Source organism: Arachis stenosperma, chromosome 3, assembly GCF_014773155.1.
Source record: "Arachis stenosperma cultivar V10309 chromosome 3, arast.V10309.gnm1.PFL2, whole genome shotgun sequence".
Lineage (NCBI taxonomy): Eukaryota > Viridiplantae > Streptophyta > Magnoliopsida > Fabales > Fabaceae > Arachis > Arachis stenosperma.
The window spans coordinates 70,954,707-70,964,174 of NC_080379.1; positions in this window are offsets into that span (position 1 = coordinate 70,954,707).

Sequence of the window (9,468 nt, forward strand, 5' to 3'; positions counted from 1 at the left end):
CGAATAAAGCATAAAGATAAAGATAGAGGTACTTATGTAATTCATTGGTAGGAACTTCAGATAAGCGTATGAAGATGCCTTCCCTTCCGTCTCTCTGCTTTCCTACTGTCTTCATCCAATCCTTCTTACTCCTTTCCATGGCAAGCTTATGTAGGGTTTCACCGTTGTCAGTGGCTACCTCCATCCTCTCAGTGAAAATGTTCCTATGCTCTGTCACAGCATATGGCTAATCAGCTGTCGGTTCTCGGTCAGGCCGGAATAGAATCCAGTGATTCTTTTGCGTCTGTCACTAACGCCCCGCCTGCTAGGAGTTTGAAGCACGTCACAGTCATTCAATCATTGAATCCTACTCAGAATACCACAGACAAGGTTAGACCTTCCGGATTCTCTTGAATGCCGCCATCAGTTCTTGCCTATACCACGAAGACTCTGATCTCACGGAATGGCTGGCTCGTTTGTCAGGCGAGCACTCGGTTGTCAGGCGATCAACCATGCATCGTGTATCAGGAATCCAAGAGATAAACACTAGAGCCTTGATTGCTTGTAGAACAAAAGTGGTTGTCAATCACCTTGTTCATAAGTGAGAATGATGATGAGTGTCACGGATCATCACATTCATCAAGTTGAAGAACAAGTGATATCTTGGACAAAGAACAAGCGGAATTGAATAGAAGAACAATAGTAATTGCATTAATACTCGAGGTACAGCAGAGCTCCACACCATAATCTATGGTGTGTAGAAACTCCACTGTTGAAAATACATAAGAACAAGGTCTAGGCATGGCCGAATGGCCAGCCTCCCCCAAAGAGGGTTCAATCATAAAACATGATCAAAAGCTCTAGTGATCGAAAGACTCCTAATCCAATAGCAAAAGGTCCTACTTATAGAAAACTAGTAGCCTAGGGTGTACAGAGATGAGTAAATGACATAAAAATCGACTTCCGGGCCCACTTGGTGTGTGCTTGGGCTGAGCAATGAAACAATTTCGTGTAGAGACTCTTCTTGGAGTTAAACGCCAGCTTTTATGCCAGTTTGGGCGTTTAACTCCCATTTAGGTGCCAGTTCCGGCGTTTAACGCTGGAATTTCTGAGGGTGACTTTGAACGCCGGTTTGGGCCATCAAATCTTGGGCAAAGTATGGACTATCATATATTGCTGGAAAGCCCAGGATGTCTACTTTCCAACGCCGTTGAGAGCGCGCCAATTGGGCTTCTGTAGCTCCAGAAAATCCACTTCGAGTGCAGGGAGGTCAGAATCCAACAGCATCTGCAGTCCTTTTCAGTCTCTGGATCAGATTTTTGCTCAGGTCCCTCAATTTCAGCCAGAAAATACCTGAAATCACAGAAAAACACACAAACTCATAGTAAAGTCCAGAAAAGTGAATTTTAACTAAAAACTAATAAAAATATACTAAAAACTAACTAGATCATACTAAAAACATACTAAAAACAATGCCAAAAAAGGTACAAATTATCCGCTCATCAGCTAGGCTCAAGTGCAAAAGCACTCCCTCAAAGCTCAAGGTTCTGAGCATCAATGATTAGAGAGTCAAGAAAAGAAAAAAAATGATGAGCTTAATGAAGTCCTCTAATTAAATGCTTGTGGTGCTTATGTATCAAGTGGTAATACTTGAAAACAAAGCATTTAGAAGTCGTAGCTTTGTTATTAACTCATGGGGCAAAGCACCCAAAAGGAGAAGCTTAAAAAAAAAATCAAAAGCTTGTTTCAAGAAAGAATCATAAGAAAAAGATTTCATAAAATGAGCTAGATAGAAGCATCAATCATTTACATCTCTTTTGTGATTGTAGCATGCATAGAAAACTAGCTTGCCATGAACATTAACTTGCTACTCTTCTTACCTTGGATTGTCAATTTCTATTGCATGATTCTTTTCTTGCTTGGGGACAAGCAAGGTTTAAGTTTGGTGTTGTGATGACAAGTCATCATATACCCATTTTCTATGCTTTTTCATACAAGAAATTGATGATTTGTGCTTAAATATTGAATGCTTTTGTGCTTAAATGATATATTTTCTTGATCTTTTAATTTTATAAATCTTGTAGAAAAAAAAGAAGAAAAAGAAGCAAAGAAGCACAAAAAAGGAGAAAAAAAGAGCTTTGGAGCACACTTTGAAGTTGGAGCACACTTTGGAGGCTTAGGCCACGCTTTTAAAAGCGTGGCCCATTACCAAATTAATGAAGAATAGGCAAACAGCACACACTGCCCTGCTCTTGCCAAGGGCAGGGCAGAATCGTGATGCAAAGTGAGGTTGGAAGCAAGAATTTTCGCTAAGGTAAAATCTGGGCGCTCACAGCATGACCATGCCTCCTTCAAAGGGCTATAACTTGAGCTACAGACGTCCAATTGATGTGCTTCCAGTTGCGTTGGAAAGCTGACATTCAGAGCTTTCCAACGATATATAGCAATTCATATTTGGCGTAGAATTGAGGCAGGAACGAAAGGCATCTTTAAGAGCCAAAAATAAGCGAAAATAAACCAAAGTGCTTCCACCAAGGCTCGAAGCTGGAGCCTCACTCCAAAGCAAAGTAGCGTTTAAATTTCTGCTCTGCCCTCTTGGAGAGCAGGGCAATGTCGTGCTCTTCATGGAAAATCAAGAAAAAATTGCTCCTCAAGTGCTTTCAACAAGGATCGAACAAGGCACCATGAGGAAGCAAGGAACTAAGCCTTACTTTGGTGCCAAGAAAACCAAGGAAAAATAGTTGCGTGTGTATCAACTGAGTTTCGAACATGGGGTTTCACTTTTGGAAACATTGCCCTGCCCTCCGCGAGGGCAGGGCAGCATTTTGGTGATGTACACACGGGCACGATTCTGGCAGCACCAAGGCATGATTCTGGCGCACCGAGGCATGATTCTGGCAGCACCACAGCACGATTCTGGCGCACCAATTTTTCCTGCCCTGCCCTCCGCGAGGGCAGGGCAGCATTCTGCGCACCAAGCCTGCACCACGCCGCACCAACAACGCACCAAACACCAAATCCTGCCCTGCCCTCCGCAAGGGCAGGGCAACCTCCTGGGAGCATCATGGGCCAAATCCAACCAAAATCTCATTTAAATTCAATTCCTCTCCAAATTGAATCAAGGCCATGCAAACCCATTTCTCCTCAAATCCAAAGCAAGCTAAGCCCACATCATCACTCAAAGGCACAATAACAAGCTAGAATTAGGATTTTCATTTATTTTAATTTCATTTTCATTTTTCATTTTGTAAAGCCTATATAAAGGCATCAATTCCATCTTTGTAGGGGAGCTCTTTCCTTTATTTTTCTTCTGTCTTAAATTTGGGATTGAGAGTGAAGGAATTCTGTTTCCCTCTTGGTCTAAGATTTCTCTTGTTATTCTTCTGCAAAATTTCAGTGAATTAAGGATCTCTCTTGTTTTGAACCAAAACTCTCTTTACTGCTTTCATCTTCTTTCCATCCGCAATTGTTCTTGGTTGGATCAAGGAAGGGAGTGAGATCTAGACTTGTTTTCTAGTCTCTTTGATTCCCTGAGATCTTCAATTTTATTTTCCAATTGAGTTGAATTTAATTTCTATTTGCTTCTTCAAGCAATTCTACTTTCTGTTTGAGATCGGTTGCAAGTTACTACATCCTTTACTTCTCTGTTTGATTGCCATTTACAATTTCTTGTTTGATTTCTTGAATCCCAGCTCCCAAAATCCTTTTATTCTTCCTGCAATTTAAATTTTCAGTTGCTTGATTTATTGCTTCCTTTAATTTCCAGCACCCACTCCCCTTTACATTTAATGCAATTTATATTTCTTGTCATTTAAGATTCTTGCAATTTACATTTCTTGCTCTTTAAGTTACTTGCCAATTTACTTTCTGCACTTTAATTTTCCTTGCTATTTACTTTCTGTTGGCTACACTTCATCCAAATTCACTTCAATGTTAGCTTGACTAAACTAATCACCCACTAAAGTTGCTTGATCCATCAATCCCTGTGGGATCGACTTCACTCTTGTGAGTTATTACTACTTGATGCGACCCGGTACACTTGCCGGTTGGATTTGTGTGTTGGAAAATTCGTTTTCCGCAAAAACACCATCAACTACAACTTCGCACAACTAACCAGCAAATGCACTGGGTCGTCCAAGTAATAAACCTTACGCGAGTAAGGGTCGATCCCACGGAGATTGTTGGTATGAAGCAAGCTATGGTCACCTTGTAAATCTTAGTCAGGCAAACTCAAATGGGTATGGGTGATATATGAATAAAACATAAAGATAAAGATAGAGATACTTATGTAATTCATTGGTAGGAATTTCAGATAAGCGTATGAAGATGCTTGGTCCCTTCCGTCTCTCTGCTTTCCTGCTGTCTTCATCCAATCCTTCTTACTCCTTTCCATGGCAAGCTTATGCAAGGGTTTCACCGTTGTCAGTGGCTACCTCCCATTCTCTCAGTGGAAATGTTCAACGCACCCTGTCATGGCACGGCTATCCATCTGTCGGTTCTGGATCAGGCCGGAATAGAATCCAGTGATTCTTTTGCGTCTGTCACTAACGCCCCGCCTTCAGGAGTTTGAAGCACGTCACAGTCATTCAATCCTTGAATCCTACTCAGAATACCACAGACAAGGTTAGACCTTCCGGACTCTCTTGAATGCCGCCATCAGTTCTTGCCTATACCACGAAGACTCTGATCTCACGGAATGGCTGGCTCGTTTGTCAGGCGAGCACTCGGTTGTCAGGCGATCAACCATGCATCGTGTATCAGGAATCCAAGAGATATTCACCCAATCTAAGGTAGAACGGAGGTGGTTGTCAGTCACACGTTCATAGGTGAGAATGATGATGAGTGTCACGGATCATCACATTCATCAAGTTGAAGAACAAGTGATATCTTGGACAAAGAACAAGCGGAATTGAATAGAAGAACAATAGTAATTGCATTAATACTCGAGGTACAGCAGAGCTCCACACCTTAATCTATGGTGTGTAGAAACTCCACCGTTGAAAATACATAAGAACAAGGTCTAGGCATGGCCGAATGGCCAGCCTCCCAAAGAGGGTTCAATCATCAAAACATGATCAAAAGATCCTAAGATTGAAAACCTAAGGATGAGTAAATGACATAAAAATCCACTTCCGGGCCCACTTGGTGTGTGCTTGGGCTGAGAAATGAAGCATTTTCGTGTAGAGACTCTTCTTGGAGTTAAACGCCAGCTTTTATGCCAGTTTGGGCGTTTAACTCCCATTTTGGTGCCAGTTCCGGCGTTTAACGCTGGGAAATCTGAAGGTGACTTTGAACGCCGGTTTAGGCCATCAAATCTTGGGCAAAGTATAGACTATCATATATTGCTGGAAAGCCCAGGATGTCTAATTTCCAACGCCGTTGAGAACGCGCCAATTGGGCTTCTGTAGCTCCAGAAAATCCACTTCGAGTGCAGGGAGGTCAGAATCCAACAGCATCTGCAGTCCTTTTCAGTCTCTGAATCAGATTTTTGCTCAAGTCCCTCAATTTCAGCCAAAAAATACCTGAAATCACAGAAAAACATACAAACTCATAGTAAAGTTCAGAAAAGTGAATTTTAACTAAAACCTAATAAAAATATACTAAAAACTAACTAAATCCTACTAGAAACATACTGAAAACAATGCCAAAAAGCGTACAAATTATCCGCTCATCACAACACCAAACTTAAATTGTTGCTTGTCCCCAAGCAACTGAAAATCAAATAAGATAAAAAGAAGAGAATATACTATAGACTCCAAATTATCAATGAAACTTAGCTCCAAATTAGATGAGCGGGACTAGTAGGTTTTTGCCTCCGAACAGTTTTGGCATCTCACTTATCCTTTGAAATTCAGAATGATTGGCTTCTTTAGGAATCAGAATCCAGATAGTGTTATTGATTCTCCTAGTTAATATGATGATTCTTGAACACAGCTACTTATTGAGTCTTGGCCGTGGCCCAAAGCACTCTGTCTTCCAGTATACCACCGGATACATACATGCCACAGACTAATTGGGTGAACCTTTTCAGATTGTGACTCAGCTTTGCTAAAGTCCCCAATTAGAGGTGTCCAGGGTTCTTAAGCACACTCTTTTTGCCTTGGATCACAACTTTATTTCTTTCTTTTTCTTTTCTTTTTCTTTCTCCCCTTTTTTTTCTTTTTCGTTCTTCTCCTTCTCTTTTTTTTTTTTTTTTGTATTCACTGCTTTTTCTTGCTTCAAGAATCATTTTTATGATTTTTCAGATCCTCAGTAACATGTCTCCTTTTTCATCATTCTTTCAAGAGCCAACATTCATGAACCACAAATTCAAAAGACATATGCACTGTTCAAGCATACATTCAGAAAACAAAAAGTATTGCCACCACATCAAACTAATTAAGCTAGTTTTAAAGATGAATTCGAAATCCTGTACTTCTTGTTCTTTTGTGATTAAAAACAGTTTTCATTTAAGAAAGGTGATGGATTCATAGGACATTCATAACTTTAAGGCATAGACACTAAGACACTAATGATCATAAGACACAAACATAGATAAACATAAGCATAAGAATTCGAAAAACAAGAAAATAAAGAACAAGGAGATTAAAGAACAGGTCCACCTTAGTGATGGCGGCTTGTTCTTCCTCTTGAAGATCTTATGGGGTGCTTGAGCTCCTCAATGTCTCTTCCTTGTCTTTGTTGCTCCTCTCTCATGATTCTTTGATCTTCTCAAATTTCATGGAGCTCCACCCTTAGTTGTCCCATGTCGGAATTCAGTTCTCCTAGGGAGGTGTTGATTTGCTCCAACCTTTTCTTAGTGATGGGCTTGAGGTCATGCCTTCTCAGTTAAACTGGCTTTCCTCTTGAATCTCTCTTCCATTGAGCGCCCTCTTCACAAATGTCTGTGAGGACTTGGTCCAACCTTTGATCAAAGTTGACCCTTTTTGAGTTTGAAAGGGACCTCAGGGATCACCTTCTTCAAGGCCACAACTTCATAGAAGTGGTCTTGATGCACCCTTGAGATGAATCTCTCCATCTCCCATGACTCGGAGGTGAAAGCTTTTGCCTTCCCTTTCCTCTTTCTAGAGGTTACTCCGGCCTTGGATGCCATAAATGGTTATGGAAAAACAAAAAGCAATGCTTTTTCCACACCAAACTTAAAAGGTTTGCTCGTCCTCGAGCAAAAGTAGAAAGAAGAGAGTAGAAGAAGAAGAAATAGAGGAGTTGGAGGTGGCTTTGTGGTTCGGCCAAAAAGGGGATAAGTAGTGTTTAGGGTGTGTGAAAATGAAGGAGTGAAGATGGGTTTATATAGGGGTGAAGAGAAGGGTCATGGTTCGGCTATGGGAGGGTGAGTTTGGGAGGGAAAGTGGTTTGAATTTGAAGTGTGAGGTAGGTGGGGTTTTGTGAAGGATGGATGTGAGTGGTGAAGAGAAAGATGGGATTTGATAGGTGAAGGGTTTTTGGGGAAGAGGTATTGAGGTGATTGGTGAATGGGTGAAGGAGAGAGAGAGTGGTGGGGTTGGTGGGGATCCTGTGGGGTCCACAGATCCTGAGGTGTCAAGAAAAAGTCATCCCTGCACCAATTGGCATGCAAAATTGCGTTTTTAGCCAATTCTGGCGTTAAACGCCGGGCTGGTGCCCATTTTTGGCGTTTAACGCCAGGTTCTTGCCCTTTCCTGGCGTTTAACGCGAGTCTGGTGCCCCTTTCTGGCGTTAAACGCCCAGAATGGTGCCAGACTGGGCGTTAAACGCCCAACAGGCTAGCCTTACTGGCATTTAAACGCCAGCACGCTCTCCTCCAGGGTGTGCTGTTTTTCTTTCTGCTTTTCATTCTGTTTTTGCTTTTTCAATTGATTTTGTGACTTCTCATGATCATCAACCTACAGAAAACATAAAATAACAAAGAAAAATATATAAAATATGACATTGGGTTGCCTCCCAACAAGCGCTTCTTTAATGTCAGTAGCTTGACAGATGGCTCTCATGGAGCCTCACATTTTCTCAGAGCAATGTGGAACCTCCCAACACCAACTTAGAGTTTGAATGTGGGGGTTCAACACCAACTTAGAGTTTGGTTGTGGCCTCCCCAACACCAAACTTAGAGTTTGACTGTGGGGGCTCTGTTTGACTCTGATTTGAGAGAAGCTCTTCATGCTTCCTCTCCATGGTGACAGAGGGATATCCTTGAGCCTTAAACACAAAGGATTCTTCATTCACTTGAATGATCAGTTCACCTCCATCACATCAATCACAGCCTTTGCTGTGGCTAGGAAGGGTCTGCCAAGGATGGATTCATCCATGCACTTCCCAGTCTCTAGGACTATGTAATCAGTAGGGATGTAATGGTCTTCAATCTTCACAAAATCCTCTACAAGTCCATGAGCTGTTTTCTTGAGTGTCTGCCATCTCTAGTGAGATTCTTGCAGCTTGCACCTCAAAGATTCCTAGCTTCTCCATTACAGAGAGAGGCATGAGGTTTACACTTGACCCTAAGTCACACAGAGCCTTCTTGAAGGTCATGGTGCCTATGGTACAAGGTATGGAGAACTTCCCAGGGTCCTGCCTTTTTTGAGGTAATTTCTGTCTAGACAAGTCATCCAATTCTTTGGTGAGCAAAAAGGGTTCATCCTCCCAAGTCTCATTTCCAAATAACTTGTCATTTAGCTTCATGATTGCTCCAAGGTATTTAGCAACTTGCTCTTCAGTGACATACTCATCCTCTTCAGAGGAAGAATACTCATCAGAGCTCATGAAAGGCAGAAGTAAGTCCAATGGAATCTCTATGGTCTCATTTTGAGCCTCAGATTCCCATGATTCCTCATTGGGGAACTCAGTGGAAGCTAGTGCACGCCCATTGAGGTCTTCCTCAGTGGCATTCACTTCCTCTCCTTCCTCTCCAAATTCGGCCATTGATGAGCGGATGATTTGTACGCTTTTTGGCATTGTTTTCAGTATGTTTTTAGTATGTTCTAGTTAGTTTTTAGTATATTTTTATTAGTTTCTAGTTAAAATTCACTTTTCTGGATTCTACTATGAGTTTGTGTGTTTTTCTGTGATTTCAGGTATTTTCTGGCCGAAATTGAGGGTCCTGAGCAAAAATCTGATTCAGAGGCTGAAAAGGACTGCAGATGCTGTTGGATTCTGACCTCCCTGCACTCGAAGTAGATTTTCTGGAGCTACAGAAGCCCAATTGGCGCGCTCTCAACGACGTTGGACAGTAGACATCCTGGGCTTTCCAGCAATGTATAATAGTCCATACTTTGCCTGAGATTTGATGGCCCAAACCGGCGTTGCAAATCAGCCTCAGAATTTCCAGCGTTTAACGCTGGAACTGGCATAAAACTTGGAGTTAAACGCCCAAACTGGCATAAAAGCTGGCGTTTAACTCCAGAAAAGGTCTCTATACGAAAATCCTTCATTGCTCAGCCCAAGCACACACTAAGTGGACCCAGAAGTGGATTTTTACGTCATTTACTCATTTCTGTACACCCTAGGTTACTAGTTTAC